This window comes from Mustelus asterias, chromosome X (assembly GCF_964213995.1).
Source record: "Mustelus asterias chromosome X, sMusAst1.hap1.1, whole genome shotgun sequence".
NCBI classification, from domain to species: Eukaryota; Metazoa; Chordata; class Chondrichthyes; order Carcharhiniformes; family Triakidae; genus Mustelus; species Mustelus asterias.
This window is the reverse complement of record NC_135834.1, coordinates 14,711,044-14,732,411: the sequence shown is the minus strand read 5'-3', so window position 1 is coordinate 14,732,411 and position 21,368 is coordinate 14,711,044. Positions and strand designations below refer to the sequence as shown.

Below are 21,368 nucleotides of genomic sequence, written 5' to 3'. Positions count from 1 at the left end.
TGTATACACAAAACAATAAGGCAGTGCTGAGATCTAAAATTATTCATTAAGTGTTTGAAGGTTGGGAAATACCGACACACAGGCTGCACCTACATTTCTTCCATTTAAAGGTGAATTGGTTCCTTTAAAGCACCATCTTATAAGCTTGCTGTCCACGTATACTGGTTTCCTATCAGAGGAAAAAAACGTTGATCCCCTTCACTCACTTCCGTTCCCCTCCCCCAACACAAAGTAAAAAGCAAAACTTTTAAAGCAAAAATTGCACTGGACATTTGGATGGCTGGCCCAGAACATTGCATTACACATCAACCAGGTGAGCCACCCAGAGCTGCCAGTCCCGAATCGAGAACCTACTGAAGGTCAAGTTGTATTCCGACGGGCCATTTACTAGGCTGACTCAGGCCAACAGTCTTAATACAATAATGAAGCATGATGCTGTGCTTAGGATTGCTTCCATTCATTTCAGCTCTTGATTCTGCCCAGTTTATGCCCCTGGGTGGAATGAACAAGCGCATGTCTATAAGTTTGCATGTGCCAAGCTGGTGAATTTGTGCCTTACGCGTTCTGGACATGGAACTTCCCTACATCAGAGGGAAAATTACTCAGACTATCAACACACAAATAAAAGCACATGACCCTGGCCTGTAGAAACCAAGACCTCATCCTGATTCACAATGGTGTTAACAAGGGAATGAAAGTGTTACCTGCTGAGCCAGCTGGCGTGCCACTGGGGCCATTGGCACCACTTCATCTATTTTGACAGGAGTATGGGCCACCTCTGGCACAGTCATTTAAAGACTGTGTAATGGTCTTGATTATAAATATACGGAAATGGAGATATAGTAGCCACCGTCATCTGGAAGATCCCCTCCAAGCCACTCCTACACTGTCGCTGGGTCAAAATCCTGGAACTCCTATCCTAACAGCACTGTGGGTGTACCTACACCACATGGACCGCAGCAGTTTGAGAAGACAGCCCACTACCACCTTCTCAAGGGCAATTAGGGATGGACAATAAATGCTGGCCCTGCCAGCGATGCCCACATCCTGAATACTCATACACAGGAGTCGGCCAAATATAAAAGCAAAATACTGCGGATGCTGGAATCTGAAACAAAAACAGAAAGTGCTGGAAAATCTCAGCAGGTCTGGCAGCCTCTGTGGGGAGAGAATAGAGACAACGTTGAGTCTGAATAACTCGATGTCAGGAGTAGGCCACTCAGCCCCTCCACCATTCAATAAAATCATGGCTAATCTGATTGCAACTTCAACCCCACAATCCTGCCCACCTCCGATAACCTTTCACCCTCTTGTTAAATCAAGAGTCTATCCACCTCCGCCTTAAAAATATTCAAAGATTTCCAGTGCCTTTTGAGGAAGTGTCCCAGAGACTCATGGCCCTTGGAGAAAACATTTCTCCTTATCTCGGTCTTAAATGAGCAACCCCTTATTGTTAAACAGTGACCCCGAGTTCTGAATTCTTTGACAAGCAAACATCTACATCCCCCCTGTCAATACCCCTCAGGATCTGAAAGGTTTTGATCCAGTCACCTCTTCCTCTTCTGAACTAATCTCTCCAACCTTTCCTCATAAGACAACTCGCTCATTCCTGGCATTAGTCCAGTTAGCCTTCTCCAAATTATTTCTAATGCATTTATTTACATCTTTCCTTAAATAAGAGGACCAGTACTGTAGACAATACCTTAGAGTGATCTAACCTATGCCCTGTACAACTGAAGCATAACCTCCCTACTTTGTGTTCAATTCCCCTCACAATAAACAATAATATCCTATTGGCTTTCCTAATTATTTGCTGTCCCTGCATACTAGCCTTTTGTGATTCATGCACTCAGACACCCAGATCCCTCTGCACCTCCGAGCTCTGCAATCACTCACCATTTAGATAATATGCTTCTTTTCTTATTCCTCCTGCCAAAATTTCACATTTGCCCACATTATACTCCATTTGCCAGATTTTTGCCCACTCATTTAACCTATGTGCATTCATAGCCTCGTGTCCTCTTCACAATTTATTTTCCTACCCGTCGTGTCATCAGCAAATTTAGCAACCATACCTTCAGTCCCTTCATCCAAGTCATTTATACAAGTTGTTAAAAAATTGATCCCTGTGGCACCCCCACTCGTCACACCCTTCCAACCGGAAAAAGACCTGTTCATGCCCACTTGGTTTCCCATTACAAAAAACAGAGAATGCTGGGAAATCTCAGCAGGTCTGACAGTATCTGTGGAGAGAGAATAGAGCCAACGTTTCGAGTCTGGATAACTCTTCGTCAGAGCTGTTTCCCATTAGCCAGCCAATCTTCAATCCATGCCAATATGTTACTCCCTACACCATGAACTTTTCTTTTCTGCAAGTAGCCTTTGATGTGGCACCTTATCAAATGCCTTCTGGAAATCTAGGTGTACCAAGTACCTCCATCGGTTCCCTTCTATCCACAACATATGTGACTTCTTCAAAAAGGACTCCCAGTAAATTAATTAAACATGATTTCCCTTTCACTAAACCATGTTGACTCTGCCTGATTGCCTTGAATTTTTCAAAGTGGCCTGTAGAACATCTTTAATAATGGCTTCTAACATGGCTTCCTATTGCAAATGCTAGGCTAATTGGCCTGTACCTTCCTGCCTCTCCCCTTTTGAAAAAAAAGGATTATATTTGCTATATAGGGCGGCACGGTAGCGCAGTGGTTAGCACTGCTGCTTCACAGCTCCAGGGTCCCGGGTTCGATTCCCGGCTCGGGTCACTGTCTGTGTGGAGTTTGCACATTCTCCTCGTGTCTGCGTGGGTTTCCTCCGGGTGCTCCGGTTTCCTCCCACAGTCCAAAGATGTGCGGGTTAGGTTGATTGGCCATGTTAAAAATTTCCCCTTAGAATCCTGAGATGCGTACGTTAGAGGGATTAGCGGGTAAATATGTGGGGGTAGGGCCTGGGTGGGATTGTGGTCGGTGCAGACTCGATGGGCCGAATGGCCTCCTTCTGCACTGTAGGGTTTCTATGATTTCTGTAGGGTTTCTATGATCTTCCAATCTAATGGAATCTTTCCCAAATCTAGGGAATTTTGGAAAACTAAAACCAACACATCAACTATTTCGAAAAATGCTGGAAAATCTCAGCAGCTGGATGACCCTTCGTTAGAGCTCTGACAAAGGGTCATCCAGACTCAAAACGTTGGCTCTGTTCTCTCTCCCCAGACTGGCTGAGATTCCAGCATTTTCTGTTTCAGATTCCAGCATCCGCAGTATTTTGCCTTTATTTACATCAATTATCTCACTAGATACTTCTTTCAAGACCTTAGGGCGAAATCCATCCAGACCCAGGGATTTGACAGCCTGCAGGTTCAACAATTTTCTCAACACCACTTCCAGGCTGATTGTAATTTTTCAAAGCTCCTTCCTCCCTTCCACTTCCTGATTTACAGCTATTTCTGGGATGTTACTGGTGTCTTCTCTGGTGAAGACGGATGTAAAATACCTGTTTAATTAATCTGCCATAGCCCTGATTACCAATTCCTGTGACATGCTTTCTATAGGATCAACACTCCATTTTGTTAATTTTTTTTTAAAAATCAATAGAAACTCATACTCATAGAAATCATAGAATCCCTACAGTACAGAAAGAGGCCATTCGGCCCATCGAGTCTGCACCGACCACAATCCCACCCAGGCCCTACCCCCATATCCCTACATATTTTACCCACTAATCCCTCTAATCTACACATCTCAGGACACTAAGGGACAATTTTAGCATGGCCAATCAACCTAACCCGCACATCTTTGGACTGTGGGAGGAGACCGGAGCACCCGGAGGAAACCCACGCAGACACGAGGAGAATGTGCAAACTCCACACAGACAGTGACCCAAGCCGGGAATCGAACCCAGGTCCCTGGAGCTGTGAAGCAGCAGTGCTAACCACTGTGCTACCATGCCGCCCTGTCTGTCTTTATATTACTGACTAACTTTCTCTCATTCTTTTGCACTCCTTATCATTTTTTTTGGAAAGAATATAAAGAGCAAAGAATGACAATCTTCTGACCTGCCACTCATCTTTGCAAAAAATGCTCTTTTTATTTAAGTTTAATATTGTCTTTAACTTTGTTTAGTTAACCATGAATAATGGGTCCTCCCCAAGGAATGTTTCTTCCTCATCGGAGTGGGTCCATTCTGTGGATTCATAAATATCCCTTCAAAAAGCACTGCTGCTTCACAGCTCCAGGGTCCCGGGTTCGATTCCCGGCTCGGGTCACTGTCTGTGTGGAGTTTGCACATTCTCCTCGTGTCTGCGTGGGTTTCCTCCGGGTGCTCCGGTTTCCTCCCACAGTCCAAAGATGTGCGGGTTAGGTTGATTGGCCAGGTTAAAAATTGCCCCTTAGAGTCCTGAGATGCATAGGTTAGAGGGATTAGTGGGTAAAATATGTGGGGGTAGGGCCTGGGAGGGATTGTGGTCAGTGCAGACTCAATGGGCCGAATGGCCTCCTTCTGCACTGTAGGGACTTGTTGCATAATACCAGGTCTAGTACAACCTGACCGAATGTGACAATCTCTCGAAAACATGAACTCCTCATTGACGCCAACTTTGCCCTCCAATCTAGATGCAGATTAAAATCTATGATTATCACTGTACCTGACAGGTCCCCATTATCTCTTCTCTTATTAGTCCGTCCCATACATTAGGCAGCCTGTACACCACTCCCACAATCAAATTCTTGCCTTTATCATTAATCCAAATGGCTTCCTGAACTTTTAGGTCATCCCTCTCTAATGCGCTATACCATTATTAATTAACTGAACCTCCCCTCAATTCAGGTAATAATCGGGAAATTATTACCCTCGAGGCTCTGCTTCTTAATCTGGTGCCTTGCTCCTCTCACTGACCATGCAGAACCTCCTTTCTCATTGGTCACATGGATCCTACATGGACCACCACAACCACAGGATCCTTCTGCACCCACTGCAAGTTCCTCTCCAGCCCTGGGTAGATGGCCCACCTTGGCACTGTGTAGGCACCACAGTGAACTGGACTCTCTCTGAAGTGTCAGTGCCCCTCGCCAGGCTGTCCCCTATCACTATATTCTTGTGTGCTCCCCAACCGGAATAGTTTCCTGTACCAAGGTGCCACGGTCAGTCAGCTGATCTGAACAAGCCAAAAGAACCTCAAACCTGTTGGACAATTGCAGAGACTGACACTCCTGCCTTCTGGGTCTCTTTATCTGCCTCAGCAGCAGTCACACCCTCTTGCCCCTGACTACTTTCCAAACCAGAAGAACCTATCCTAAGGGCTATGGCCGCACCCTGAGACAAAAGTGCCCAGGTAACACTCTCCCTCCCTGATGTGTCGCAGTGTCCGCAACTCAGCCTCCAGGTCAACGACACGGAACTGAAGTTCCTCGAGCTGCGAACACTTACTGCAGATGTGTTTGCCCTGGATCACACTGATATTCAGGAGCTCCCACATTTTGCAGCCTTGACACATCACCTGTCCTGCTCCCCTTAATGTGCATTTTAAATCATTACTTAATTTAGTACTTTTTAAGAATAGAATAGAATCCTATAGTGCAGGAGGAGGCCATTCGGCCCATCGAGTCTGCACCGACCACAATCCCATCCAGGCCCTATCCCCACAACCACATGCATCCGCCCTAACTAGTCCCCCTGACACTAAGGGGCAATTTAGCATGGCCAATGCACCTAACCTGCGCATCTTTCAGACTGTGGGAGGAAACCAGAGCACCCGGAGGAAACCCACACAGGCACGGGGAGAATGTACTAACTCCACACAGACAGTGACCCAAGGCAGGAATTGAACCCGTGTCCCTGGTGCTGAGAGGCAACAGTGCTAACCACTGTGCCACCCTTTTATGTATCTTATTAAACTTACCATCAAATGGCGTACTGTTTTAAACTTTGGGGAATAGAGTGGAATTTACCCACTTACCAGATTCTCACCAAACAGCTATCCTTTCCCTCCAGTATCAGGGTTCAGAATTAATCGTTGTAAGTTTTCCCCACACACCTTTTGTCTACAGGTGATGTCATGCAAACAACCTTATACGTGGCAGTTTTGCACTTTAGTTTGACAAGTGGAAGGCGTGTCAGAGCTAGGAACTCTTGAGCAACTGGAATAATAATCTCAGAACAAGGAAGTCCCACTTACAAATGCTTCAAGCATTTCTGTCGTAACACAGCAAAATTACTCAGTGCTCTGCTTAAGGGACACTTTTTAAACCAGTGCGGCCCAACAGAAATCACTGACTAGTGACAAATGTGGTTGTGGTGACACCATGTCAGCCTTATGCACTAATTTAGTGGAAAACAAATTATATTCACTCATACAATACCACAGAAAGACTATAGAATCCCGACTGTGCAGAAAGAGGCCACTCAGCCCATCGAGTCTGCACCAACCCTCTGAAAAAGCATCTTACCCACGGCCTCCCCTCTGCCCCATCCCCGTAACCCCATGCATTTATCATGGCTAATTCACCTAACCCGCACATCTTTGGACTGTGGGAGGAAACCGGAGCGCCCGGAGGAAACCCACGCAGACACGGGGAGAAAGTGCAAACTCCACACTGACAGTGACCCAAGGCCGGAATCGAACCCAGCTCCTGGGTGCTGTGAGGCAGCAGTGCTAACCGCTGTGCCACAGGCCTAACAAGTGTCCATTATCCATCAGGAATACATTTAGTCACCTGCAGTTAGCATTTTGCACTACTGTCATTGTCTTGCTTCAGAACCAGTCTTGGGGACACTGCAACACTGAACAAGGGAACTGAGGCCTTCGTGATTCCCCACAGAATAAGCTCAATTCCATCTTTTCACCGTGAGTAGTTGCTATGTGGAGATCATACTCTTCCCCTGTTGGAAGAGGGGAAAAGCTGCACGATCAAAAGGTCGACTTTAACAGGGTCCTTTCAGGTGCTATGCAGAAACTGGGATAACCCTCACCACCACCTGCTGGAGAGCAAACATGCAAGGTTAGTGAGCTGCAGTTAACATCCATCAACTTATTCATCTGATCGGAAGTTGTGTGTGTGTGTGCAGCTATCCAAAACTCAGCCTATTCTTCATTTCCATGGGCTTTGTCATGCACATTCAACTGTGACCCAGCATTGAAACCAGGATAATGGTAAATGTGCAAACACAAGTTCACAGCAAACACTGAGTCGCATTATAAACAGGGTCCAAGCACACACTCTACCAAGAAATAGCTTCTGCATAAATTGATCCAATGTAGAAATGTCAGGCCTGAACCCACACTAAGTAACAGAACTCAAAAAACACAGGATCTGGATGCAGATTTTCAGTGCTGGAGTCCTAACTCAGAGGGGTCATCCCTCATTCGTCTATTCTTGTGATTCAGGTGAACCTTAAAAGGTTCCACTGGATTATTTGAAAAGAAAAGATTTCTCCTTGCATTTTGGCCAACATTCCTTCCTGAATGGCCAAAAGCAAATGCCGGTGAACCGGGCCATCACCTCAATGCTGGAAGCATTTTGAGGGAGGCCCAAAATGGCTACTAAGTTTGCCTAGATAATGGTTCCAGTTCATGCTTCCTTCCATAATTTAGGTGAAATGGCAACTGAAACCTTAAGAACCAAAGTCAATGTCCTTTATAGATATCAATGATGGCATGCTGTTCCAAAGTATCAACTCTGACAGGCTAGAGTAAAAAGTAAACGGCCTTAGTGGTGAACTAGATTTGAGACAGCTTTCTCAGCATCAGATTGAGTCCATGTACCATCAGCAGAAGAGGGATGAGGCCAGGGGCTTGATACAGTTCCTGGTAGGGGTTGAACAGAACGGCTTTGGTTTTGCCAATATTGAATGGCAAACAAGTTTGCATCATCCACATATGGGTGGCACAGTGGTTAGCACTGCTGCCTCACAGCGCCAGGGACCCGGGTTCGATTCCGGCCTCGGGTCACTGTCTGTGTGGAGTTTGCACGTTCTCCCCGTGTCTGCGTGGGTTTCCTCCAGGTGCTCCGGTTTCCTCCCACAGTCCAAAGATGTGCAGGTTAGTTTGATTGGCCATAGTAAAATTGACCCTAGTGTCAGGGGGGGGAATAGCAGGGTAAATATGCAGGATTATGGGGAATAGGGCCTGAGTGGGATTGTGGTCGGTGCAGACTCAATGGGCCGAATGGCCTCCTTTTGCAATGTAGGGATTCTATGATTCCTCTATGATATGATGTCAGACAGGCAATCGTGGAGTACAGCAAAGGTTATGGAACCCCATGCGGCTGTAGGGAGTTGAATTTGGGTATTGCCGGTGTAGCTATGTGGGGAACCACATCCATAAGGAACAGGAGGGGAGCATGAATGGAACCTTTGGGTACACTGGAGGTGATCATGCAGGTAGAGGAGTGGAACCACAAGATGGCAGTGCTAGAGGAGAGGTTCATTTTATTGCACTGTAAAATAGCCATTAACTTAGCACCTCCTGCACCAGTTCCCTGTCCTTCGCCCACTTGGCAATGTTGTACATGAAGGTTTTTTTTAAAAAAAACCTTCAGGATGAATACATGCATCTATTTGGTAAATCATAAAATCCCTACAGTGCAGAAGGAGGCCATTCAGCCCATTGAGTCTGCACCAACTCTCAGACAGAGCATCCCAACCAGGCCCCATCCTCGTAACCCCACTAATCCTAACCTGCACATCTTTGGACACTAAGGGACAATTTAGCATGGCCAATCCACCTAACCTACACATTTTTGGAGTGTGGGAGGAAACCAGGGCACTCGGAGGAAACTCCCTCAGACACGGGGAGAATATACAAACTCCGCACAGACAGTGACCCAAGGCCGGAATTGAAGCCGGGTCCCTGACAGCAGCAGTGCCAACCACTGTGACAGTGAAGTTGTGTGGTTTTCTTACACCACACTCACAGGAGAACAGATTGAGCTTATTGGTGTCATTAAATAGGAGCTAGGAACCTGATGGAAGCATTTGGGATAATCACTTTAGCCTGGTTTTGACATCCAACCTACACTGAAAAGGGGCCTCAGAATCACATTGTATGTTTGCCATTAAAACTAATAATGCCAAAGGCTTTCAGCAAATTTTTCCTGACATCCATGGATGCAATCTTAATATTCTGCATCATTCTCTCTGGAGATTGTTCAACGTGTGATATGAGCAACATATTTGATTCAAATTCCTGAGAGTGCCCAATGCCAGTTAATGTCAGGGTCAGAAGAAATTGCAAGGAAATGTCTTACCAGCGCATTGATACAGTAAATGTTACACAGCCTGGTTTTACCCCACTGGAGTTTTAATGTGTCTTTTGGTCATGTTGCTAAAGCTGCCTGCAGGATCAGTAGTTGGCAGCAAAAAAAGAGACAGGAAATGATTTCATAAAACCACAAGAGTAACATGCAAGCAGCTTTCAAAGTCATGCCTCAGAATGCAGCCACTACCCAAGCCTCAGTATTGGGCTAAATTTGTTGGCCTTAGCTCAATGCACTGTTCTTCATATACCCCTCACATTATACTCCATCTGCCAAATGTTTGCCCACTCACTTATCCCATCGACATCCCTTTACAGACTCTGCTCCTCACAACTTGCTTTCCCATCTATCGTTGCATCATCAGCGAATTTTGCTACTTTGTCCCTTCATCGAAAGTTTTTATAGATTGTAAATAGCCAAGGCCTCAGCACTAGTGTCTGATGGATCCCACTAGTTACAGTTTGCCAACCTAAAAATGGTCCACTTATTCTGACTATTAATTGGCCATCCTGTTAGTTAGTTCATCCTCTAATCACATGAATATATTTACCATGAACTTTTATCTTGTTCCGTAATCTTTTCTGTGGTAGTTTTACCAAATGCTTTTCGGAAATCCAGATAAAAAGTTTATTTATTAGCGTCACAAGTAGGTTTACATTAACACTGCAATGAAATTACTGAAAATCTCCTAGTCACCACACTCCGACGCCTGTTCGGGTACACTGAGGGAGAATTTAGCATGGCCAATGCACCTAACCAGCACGTCTTTCGGACTGTGGGAGGAAACCCACACAAACATGGGGAGAACGTGCAGACTCCGCACAAACAGCGACCCAAGCCGGGAATCGAACCCAGGTCCCTGGTGATGTGAGACAGCAGTGCTAACCACTGTGCCACTCCACTACATCTACTGGTTTCCCTTTAATCACTCTGCTTGTTACATCCTAGAGAGTTCTAATAAATTTGTCAAATACTATTTTCCTTTCATAAAACCACTTTGATTCTGCTTGATTGCATGATGATTTCCTAAATGCCCTATTATTTTCCTTAAGAATGGATTTTAGCTTAACATGTGTCATCGGAAAAATGCTAATTGGCCTAGAGTTTCCTGCTTTCCGCCTCCCTCCTTCCTTATATAGCAGTGTAACATTTGCAGTTTTCCAATCCACATGGACCTTTCCAAAGTTCCCTATAGAGTCAGAGGTTTACAGCATGGAAACAGGCCCTTTGGCCCAGCTTGTCCATGCTGCCCTTTCTTTTTTAAAACCCCTAAGCTAATCCCAATTGCCCGCATTTGGCCCATATCCCTCTGTACCCATGTAACTATCCAAATGCTTTTCAAAAGACAAAATTGTACCCGCCTCTACTACCACCGCTGACAGCTTGTTCCAGACACTCACCACCTTGTGAGAGAAAAAATTGCCCCTCTGGACACTTCTGTATCGCTCCCCACTCACCTTAAACCAATGCCCTCTAGTTTTAGACTCCCCTACCTTTGGGAAAAGATATTAACTATCTAGCTGATCTGTGCCCCTCATGATTTTATACTCTGGAAGATTACAACCAATCCATCCGCCATCTCTGTAGCCACTTCTAGTGCAGCCCATCAGGTCCAAGGGACTTGGTCAGCTTTTAGGCCCAATAGTTTTCCCAAGTACTTTTCCTCTAACAGTGATCGTTTCAAGTTCCTCTCTCCCTTTTGATTTTCTATAATTATTGGGACACTTGTAGTATCTTCTACCATGCAGACAGATACAAAACACTTGCTCAAAGTTGCTGCCATTTCCTTGTTTCCCATTATTAATTCCTCAGTCTTATCCGCTAAGGGACCAATACTTACGTCAGCTACTCTTTATATACTGAGAAATCCTTGCTGTTGTTTTTTCTATATAAATATTTGCTCGTTTACCCTCATATTCTAATTTCTCCCTTCATTTTTTTGTTAAGTTGTCCTTTGCTGGTTTCTAAAATGCTCCCAATCTTCTGGTCTACCACCAATCTTAAACAACACTTGTACGCCTTTTCTTTCAATTTCATACCATCCTTAACTTCCTAGGCTATCCACAGATGATTCATCCTTCTTGTAGAGTTTCTCTTTCTCAAATGGAGCACATCTTTGATGAAAGTTATAAATCATCTCCTTAAGTGTCTGTACCTGCGTATCTGCCATCTTATCTTTTAAACCTATTTTAGCCAACTCCATCTTCATACCTTTGTAATTGCTTTTGTTTATGCCATTAGTTGCAGACCCACATTTCCCACCCTCAGACTGAAAGTAAAATTCTATCATATTATGATCATTCTTCCCTAGAGCATGACCAATAACAACAAATAAAAGAATACATGTTTTCCATCAATAACATTTTAGACCTAGAAAAACAGAAATAAATGCCTCACTCACATGATGTCCTTTCCTGTGGGGCAGGTTACATCAAAATGGGTGTAATGACATTTGTGCATCATTCAAAGCACTGACTGTGACAATACCCAATTCTGGTGTAACAACTTGCTGTATCTGAATAGAAAACCATAGACTCATGCCAATTTTTCTACACACCAAAATCCCAATCTTGCTGTGCTGTCACTAAAGAGCAGAGCAAGAAGTCTCACAACACTAGGTTAAAGTCCAACAGGTTTATTTGGTAGCAAATACCATAAGCTTTCGGAGCGCTGCTCCTTCGTCAGATGGAGTGGAAATGTGACGAAGGAGCAGCGCTCCGAAAGCTTATGGTATTTGCTACCAAATAAACCTGTTGGACTTTAACCTGGTGTTGTGAGACTTCTTACTGTGTTCACCCCAGTCCAACGCCGGCATCTCCACATCATGACTAAAGGGCAGTGCAGAGGAAGCTGATTAAGAGGCTGGTTATGGAACTGCCAAAAGCTTAGCAGCTCATCCAAACCCTTGGCTCAAAAGGTGAGTGCATTCTGGATCAGAGCAGTGATAAACCCCACTTCCCATTCAGTTTCAATTTTGAAAAAAAGCAGCTTTTGTTAGAATGAGACAGATATAAAACTGGAATTGCCTTCGGGTAAAGACAGGTGGGATAAACAAATCTTGTTTTGAGTGCAAACACCTAATTCAAATCAAAGCGACTCTGCTTGTGTAGGAAAGTCCTAGTCCCATCAGGACAAATGGAAAATATCAAATTGAATTTACTATCTGTCACTTTGAGAAACAGTCAGAGCTTTTACCTGTAATAACTGTCCCACCTGAGGGATCCAAATCTAATAGAGTCAAATCTCTTTTGGCTAGGGCCAAGTTCCTTTCATCTCTGGTCCCTCGCTACAAAAAGTAATTGGAACTGGAACAGTTTGATTAATTGAGTACCAGACTGGTACCTCATGCTCCTCAGATTTATGACTCAAAGCGTGCTGCTGTATGTATTGGGCGGGTGGGGAAAAAAGGGCAAAGGGGGAGTTTGTTGGGCTCCAAGTAAGATAGACATTCGGGGCCCCTTGGCATTCTTCCTCATCGTGGCTTCCCCCCCCCCCCAACATATTAAAAACACAAATTCTGCTTTTCCCTTTCAGACTGCATTTTTAAGTACCAATATATTTTGATAGTTAGTGAAGCGATGTTCAGAGTTTGTGACCAGTCACTGGACAGAAGTAAGTTTTCTGAAACTGGGTGGCAAGGTGTGGAGATTGTTTTTTTCCCCTGAAGGTAGCACAAAGGTAAAACATTAGGGTTGTGAGATAAAACCAACAGTTAGCTGAGTTTGAACCTAATGTCACGTTGGATTCAACAGCTGAAAGTAAAGTTGGAGCAGGGATAATTCGAAAACCTTTCAATTTTTAAAATGTTTTTTAAAAAGCAACTTGGGAGTGTAAACTCCTGACGGTACAACTGTGTAGCTGCAATGGCTGTGTGGTTATATAGTGGGTTGTAATTGAGAGGCAGTTTGATTGTAGGATTCAGTCTATGATCTCATTCTTCAGTTAAGCTTTCACAACACCCACTGTGCTCCCACTGCTGCTTTTTCAAAAAAAAAATGACACCGTATGTCTTCTCAAAAGACACATTCAAAGCCAGTTCTGAGTCATTTTAAAACCTTTATTAAATGGGGGGGGAAAAAAAAACAGCTTCTTTTATACTTGAATGTTTTGCTCTGGATGAAAGGTGTTGGAGCTGGTAAACGGAAACACCCCTCGCACAGGTACAACCCAGGTTTGATACAGAGTAAAAGCCTCTTCTACGTTGCCCCAAATTGTGCACGTCAGAAACCCTGCCTCGGTGCTGTCATTTCAGTATCTGTATTGGAGAAATTGAAGACATTTGCTATGAAGCCTTTAAAAGAGGAGGTCTATATGTAGGCCCTGCCACTATCCTTACAGTAGTATCTGTGTGCCATCACTCTATTATCCTCCACAATCAGGCGGCACGGTGGCACAGTGGTTAGCACTGCTGCCTCACAGCACCCGGGACCCCGGTTCAGTTCCGGCCTTGGGTGACTATGTGTAGAGTTTGCACATTCTCCCCATGTCTGCGTGGATTTCCTCTGGGTGCTCTGGTTTCCTCCCACACTCCAAAGATAGGTTGATTGGTCATGCTAAATTGTCCCCTAGTGTCAGGGGGACTAGGTAGGGTAAATATGTGGGGTTATGGAGATAGGGCCAGGGTGGGATTGTGGTCGGTGTAGACTCGACAGGCTGACTGGCCTCTTCTGCACTGTAGGGATTCTATGATCTCTTGGGTGAGAATTTGTTGTGTGGAGAAATATGGGCCAGTACTTATTTTTTGACACATGACGGTATAGTGTATGCTGGCACAACATGCTGTGCACGATGACATTTTGGCACAATTTCCTCCTGAACCTTCTGGAATCATAATGCTCGGGGAGTAACTCTACCTATCTCATGGGGTGTAATCAAGTGCTTGGGGTTGATGCAGCATTTCAATTCAAAGTATGTTCCAGTACTCTTTTCACTTTCTCTACAAAAGTTAGCTTCCCCTGGACAACCTCATGCTTTCTCCGAACTGGAACTTGACCCGATGTGTGAAATAACTGAAATATTGTGCCACAGGTTGACTATTGGGACAGGCACAATGTACTCCTGATCTTGACAAAGTAGTAGGAAACATAGAACCCTACAGTGCAGAAGGAGGCCATTCGGCCCATCGAGTCTGCACCGACCACAATCCCACCCAGGCCCTACCCCCACATATTTACCCGCTAATCCTTCTAACCTACGCATCTCAGAATTCTAAGGGGCAATTTTTAACCTGGCCAATCAACCTAACCCACACATCTTTGGACTGTGGGTTACAGGAAGTTACAGGAAGACACCATGCTGACAAATCATGTAGATCAGGCTAAACTAACAGAAATTTATTACAAGTAGTAAAACCATGCAGAGGCAAGAATAAATCTGCAGATCAAGTATAGTAACTTCAATCATTTGTTCAAAAATTCATGGTCCATTTCAGTAGCTCTTCAATGAGTAGTTCAGTTACAGTTAAAAGGAACCCACCCTTCAAGAAGTGTCACAGACAGGAGACCAGCCTTCATCATGCAAAAACAATTGATGGAAATTAGTGCAATGCACATCCACTTAAGTTCTAATTGTTGTCACGATGTACCTGAACATGTGGCAGTACAACTTTGACAAAGGGTCATCTAGACTCGAAACGTCAGCTCCTTTCCCTCCTTACAGATGCTGCCAGACCTGCTGAGATTTTCCAGCATTTTCTCTTTTGGTGGCAGTACAACTGGTTCTTTTCTACCTGCTGGATTATAATGGTGTGGAGATGCCGGCGTTGGACTGGGGTAAACACAGCAAGAGTTTTAACAACACCAGGTTAAAGTCCAACAGGTTTATTTGGTAGCAAAAGCCAATGGAGCTTTCTCCTCCATTCACAGTGAATGTGAACACAAAGTCAGGCACCCTATTTAGATTTTATTCCATAATTTTGCAAATATTAATCTCTCCATAATTCATTCAAGAACAATGAACTGATTTTAAAAAAACATTGCCCGCATTCACATTGATGATTCAGCTTGACATAATTCACCAGGGGCTACAAGCATACTGCACTGTGTCTTTTTACCCCCCTTTCTTCAAAGCCAAGTGGCCACCAACTGTTGACCAACAGGAGAAATGTCACCCGTCAGTCAACTTGTCCAAACTGGTCCTCGGATTGTTACATTTTGCGATAGACAAGAGAAACAAATGGGCATCATACACGTTTTCCCCCAGGATTAGGGCTAATTGTCAGCCCTGGCCAAGGGAAGAGCAAAAGGCACCAGTTTTGCAGGGGATTTACAAAACCTGACACCTTGCAAGCACTATACAGAGTGAATCAATCATAGAAACCCTACAGTGCAGGAGGTGGCCATTCGGCCCATCGAGTCTGCACCGACCACAATCCCACCTAGGCCTTACCCCCACTACCCCACACATTTACCCCACTAATCCCTCTAACCTACACATCCCAGGACACTAAGGGGCAACTTAGCATGGCCAATCAACCTAACCCGCACATCTTTGGACTGTGGGAGGAAACTGGAGCACCCGGAGGAAACCCATGCAGACACGGGGAGAATGTGCAAACTCCACACAGACAGTGACCCAAGGCCGGGAATTGAACCCAAGTCCCTGGAGCTGTGGGGCAGCAGTGCTAACCACTGTGCCACCGTGCCACATGTTGGAGAAAGTCTCCTGCTTGCGCCAGTAGATATTCATGGCACTATACAATGATCAAGGAATGCCCCTAGTTAACATTCCTCCCTCACCAAAAAATAGATTCACTAGTCATGAACCGCATTGCTACCACTTGTGGCATGTTCCTTCGCAAAGAATGGTCAACATGTCTAGTTACACAACTTCCAAGAAGCAATGATTGAATAGTGTAACTTGTAATGCTCTAATAAGGTGTTAGGTATTTTAATGCATCAGCAGATATTCCATGAGTAGTATCTCTCAATGCATGGACTTCACTGCTTTGCAAGTTTTTCCCGAAGCTTCTTTGTAAATCAGAATCCATCTGCACAGAAAACTGAATTTAAATAACTTGCCACTTTCTAGGGAAAGTTCAACATTAATCGAAAAATGTCCTCGTATCACACAAGTGTTTGAATTACTATCACGATTAATTACCACAATAAAACACACAATTAATTACCATGATGAAACACCAATACATGAAAATTGTATCTTCATTTTTCAAAATAAGGATCCCATAAAAGTCATAGTTACTTCTGAAAGTAACTTTGTAATACCTTTCCATTGTGTCATAGATTGACAAGTGTAGGATTCTTAATCTAACCAGTAACAAATGGATATGAAGTCTCATACACGTAGAATATGGAATTTGTTCTCCACACCCAAGATAACAGGTTGGCTGGGCCAAACATTTATGGTATCAGCAAGCGTGCATTTGTCACCACAAACTCGTTAGTGGGGCAATTTATCATGCTTTGTGGGAAGAGGAAAGAAAACAAGTCAACTAACTTTAGTTGGCCTCTTTTTAGGACTTCTGGGTCAGAAGGAAGAATGTTGGCTCAAATCCACTTCCGGATGCAACATTACCTAGTCCGGCACACCTGTGTACAACAGAGGCATTACATTGTCAGAGGTGATGTCTTTTGGTGAGGCATTAAAACATGGTTTTGTCCGTGTGTTCAGGTGAATGTTAAAGATCCCATGGCCTAGTTTGAAGAACAGGGCATTGCCCTGGCCAATATACCCCCAGCTATGCCCATGAAAACAGACTATTGTCACTATCTGCAGTATCTTGCTATGGACAAAATAGCCCTTTTTTCCCTACATAACTCGATATGTGCAATACTTGAACACTTTTTTGAGTAAATACAAGTTTTGATAACATGTTTACAAAGATAATTTGGTAAGTTGTTATTGCTGCTTATACTGATCTATTTCTACACACGAAACCTGATCTTGTCCTCACTTAATGTCCTGGATAGTAGAGGAGTCAGAACTTAATTTCTCCCTCCTTAACCCAGAGGCAATGCTGACGCCAGCTGATAGCAGCTAACTTAAGATGCTCGGAAAGCAAACCAATTTAGTCATTTATGGACATTCAAATACTTAAAATTATTTTAATCTAGGTATATTTGGAACCTAGAGCTTCAGAACAGTGCCACCATGCCCATTATTAGTTTTAGCTCAACTATACAAAACATTGCATTTTTAAAAAGGGGACACATGTATATGGTCTCTCTTCAAACGAGCAAAGCCAAGAATTCAGAGTAAAACCATCAAACTCTAGTTTAAAAAAAAACACAAGTTTCCATCTTACTCACCTGAAATCATCTAAACTGGTTTAACAGATACTCCAAAGCATTAAATTATTCAAAAGGAGCAGCCCTTCGAGAGTCTCCAGTCAATTCCACACACCCAATACAGAAAGCTTTGAGCATTTCAATCTCGCTGCATCAAAGTCACACATGTGGCATCGTTATCTGCAAGCCACAGGAAACACAAACGCAACTGCAAAACCTAAACATCAACTCCAAGAGAGTTAACTTTTCCTTAAAGCCAACACACAGAGATTCCCTAAAATGTCACTCAGAAAACTTCATGAGAAAGAGAGACTTACCGAGGAGTAAGTGTCACCCGTCGCGGAAATGACAAGGCATTTCCCCCTGAAATGCCAATGTCCCCTTCCTCAAAACAAGACATAGAATTGTTTTTTTAAAAGTTTCACACGTACCCTGTGTGTCAATTTCTTGAGTCAATCACAATTCAGTTTCACTTTACCCTCCGCTTAGAACTTTGAAAATATCCCTTGTTACAAATTGGCTCCCATTTACCCAGCCATCTATCTGAAATCGAAAGGAGACCAGCGGCTAAAAGTACCTTAGATCCGAGCGGAAGAGCAGCAAATGTAGGAAGTGTAGAAAACTTCAGACTGTCCTCATCCTGGAGCCGTTTTACAAACAATTCACCAGCATTTGGAAAGGGCAAGCAACCAAAACTACTAATCTTAGACGTCCTAAGTAATGGGGCTGAACCTCTCCTGAACACTAACTCAACGGAGACAGAGTGAGACACACACTGCAGCGTCTCAAACCGTTGTAGCAGGTGTAGAGCTGCTTACAGATTCTGTCGGGTCCTAGCGCCCTAACAATCCCTCCCTCAGAAGAGGAAGCTCACGATTTCAAAAGCACTTTTTCTCAAAGAAAGCTCTCTCCCACCCGCCTTCAGCCAAATGGAAAATAATGAGATAGACGTGTACAAAATAATACAGTAACGTTTGTTTGTGGTAAGGTCCAATTCATAATTGGGTGACAGGACAGCCAACATTGAGGACAATGTTAAGTCTGAAATTTGCCAATGTAATTCCATTCAGCCTTTTCAAAGAAAGAATTGGAATTCATTTAGCACCTTCTGAAGTCTCTCTCCCAAGGTACTTTACATCCATTGGCTTTCTTTGAAGGGCAACTGTTACTGATTGAATGTTGCAGCTATTTTGTAAATCCTGAAGTCCCACAAATAGAATTAGATTTGAATTGATTTATTATTGCTGCATGTATTGGGCTGTGGCACAGTGGTTAGCACTGCTGCCTCACAGCACCAGGGACCTGGGTTCAATTCCCGGCTTGGGTCACTGTCGGTGCAGAGTCTGTATGTTCTCCCGAAGTCTGTGTGGGTTTCTTCTGGGTGCTCCAGTTTCCTCCCACAATCCCAAAAGATGTGCTGGTTAGCTATACTGGCTATGCTAAATTCTCCCTCAGTGTACCCAAACAGGCACTGGAGTGTGGTAACTAGGGGATTTTCACGGTAACTTCATTGTAGTGTTAATGTAAACCTACTTGTTTATAAAGTTTATTTACTTATTGATCACAAGTGAGGCTTACATTAACACTGCAATGAAGTTACTGTGAAATTCCCCTAGTTGCCACAGTGCCTGTTCGGGTCAATGCACTTAACCAGCACATCTTTCAGATTGTGGGAGGAAACCGGAGCACCCGGAAGATACCCACGCAGACACGGGGAGAGCGTACAAACTCCACACAGACAGTGACCCGAGCCAGGAATCAAATCTGGGTCCCTGGCGCTGTTAAGCAGCAGTGCTAACCACTGTGCTACCGTGCCGTCCTAATAAATAAACTTTAATATTGTTTCTTGTGCACTATACAGACAAAAACATACCATTCATAGAGTACATAAGGGAGAAGGAAAGGAGAGAGTGAAAAACATAGTGAGATAACTAAAATATTTAATCTGATGAGATGAGAGGGGAATATTGGCCAGAACAGTAGGAGAACTTCTTCCTCTTGGTTGGGGTACACAAACGCTGAATATTGGATGGGTGATCTGGGATCAATGTTTTGTTTTCAAAGAGTTCATGTTGAAATTGGAATTATGTGTGAATTCCAGCAGTTGCAGGTCTTTTTAAACTCTTGATGCTGAAGTCCTATTTTTCCCCTCTCTGCTGACTTCACAGAGAACAAATATTGGCAGCCACTTTAAGCACTTGATAATTTCTTCAGTACGATTTGTGAACCTGTGGCTTTCTGATTTTCTTCCAGGTGACACACAGGGGAAATCCTCAATAAGTGGCAGCTGTTGGAGCCAACCGAACTGGACAAGCATTAGGACCCTGTGGTTGCCAGAGTTTTCTAAGTATTGGTTCAGGTGTGTGATCTTTCAGGCATTGTTTCCATAATCACCACAGTGAAGTTGACCTACCCACTGTTAATTGCTTCCTACCCACTAAATCAAGTGGGTGTAGCAAATTTCTGAAGGTAAAATAATGGACGTGTTGTAGAGAATTGGTAAACAGGAAATACTTGTATTGAAATAATGTTAAGCTAATTCATTGATTCTTGTACTTGCTCTGCAACAATTCAGAAAATAGAGGTCAAAGATTCAACATTTCCCTTGATTTGAAGGGCCCAGAACAAGGTGGCATAGATATCAAATCAAATAAGTTACTCGAGTTGACAAATGTTTTTATGCAGCAGATTCTGAGGTTGAAGAATGCATTGCCAGAAGTAGTGATTGAAGTAAGAACAATGACAACCTTTAAGAATAGTTTAGATAGGGAGTTGAAGGAAAAGGGAGTAAGGAGTTTGGGGAACAAAGTGGATAAACGACATTAGGAGATTGCCCATATGGAGGATAAATACCAACATGGACTGGGTGGTCCAAATGACATGTTTCTATGATAAAAGCAAAAGCAGGATGCGGATGCTGGGATCTGAAACATAAACAGAAAATGCTGGAAAATCCCAGCAGGTCTGACAGCATCTGTGGAGAGAGAATAGAGCCAACATTTCGAGTCTGGGTGACCCTTCAATCATCAGCGAACATCCCCACTTCTGACCTTGAGATGGAGTGAAGGTCATTCCTGAAGTAACTGAAGGTGGTTGGGCCTAGAATGCAAAGTTCTCTCTCTGAGGTCAGGGAGAATGTGGTGTGTACATTTGTATATTTAGCCTTGTAAATACAGTGTGCTGAAACAATCCTCACTGATTCTCTGCCCCAATTTGTTAAAGAATATGCAGCTCAGGGTGGGCTGAGGACAAGAGGCAGGTTGGCTTCCACAGTGCCCCTCAGACTGAGGCTCTGGCACGGAATGTTCTGTTGGGCATGGTGGAAAGCAAAGGTTAAGGGACCTTTCGGGAAGAAATGGCTCAATTAGGGCAGGTAACTTGCTCCAATCTGCTCAGCGACCAGCATTTCCACCACGGCTGGTGCTTTTCTGCAAAATCGCTGTATCCTGGCATCAACTTGTGCGACACAATGTGTGGGATGTTGGGCTGTTGCATCTCAATTACTAACTAATTGGAAAAACATAATAGACCAAAGTGTGTTAACCATGCATATCCCTATAAATGTGTGCAGCGGTCAACAAGTTTAAGGGATGAAGGGATATGGCATGAGTTGCGAATCTCCAGAACTCTGTTCAATTGATGTTGCTTCATTGTTTGCTTTGCATAAATGGCATTTCGTCCTTACCTATTCCTTTGAAGAACTTTTTTTTCTATTCATTCATGGGACATGCTGGGGCCGGCATTTATTGCCCATCCCTAGTTAGAAACATAGAAAACTACAGCACAAAACAGGCCCTTCGGCCCCACAAGTTGTGCCGAACATATCCCTACCTTTTGGGCCTACCTATAACCCTCCATCCTATTAAGTCCC

General features: G+C 43.9%; 1 protein-coding gene across 3 annotated transcripts in view; it reads right to left on the bottom strand.

Annotated features, from left to right (window-relative positions):
- LOC144482003 (polypeptide N-acetylgalactosaminyltransferase 6-like) overlaps positions 1-18,255 on the bottom strand; it is a 70,431-nt gene extending 52,176 nt beyond the window's left edge. Inside the window, exons 1-2 of one of the 3 annotated variants that reach the window (XM_078201245.1) lie at positions 18,075-18,255; positions 17,815-17,882 (exon numbers count right to left, since the gene is read on the bottom strand). The gene's annotated coding sequence lies outside the window, so the exon portion shown is untranslated. Of the gene's footprint in view, positions 1-6,710; positions 6,976-17,814; positions 17,883-18,074 lie in introns of those variants that run through there. The other 2 variants (XM_078201246.1, XM_078201247.1) reach the window with 2 other exon arrangements.
- Positions 18,256-21,368: the final 3,113 nt, after the last annotated feature.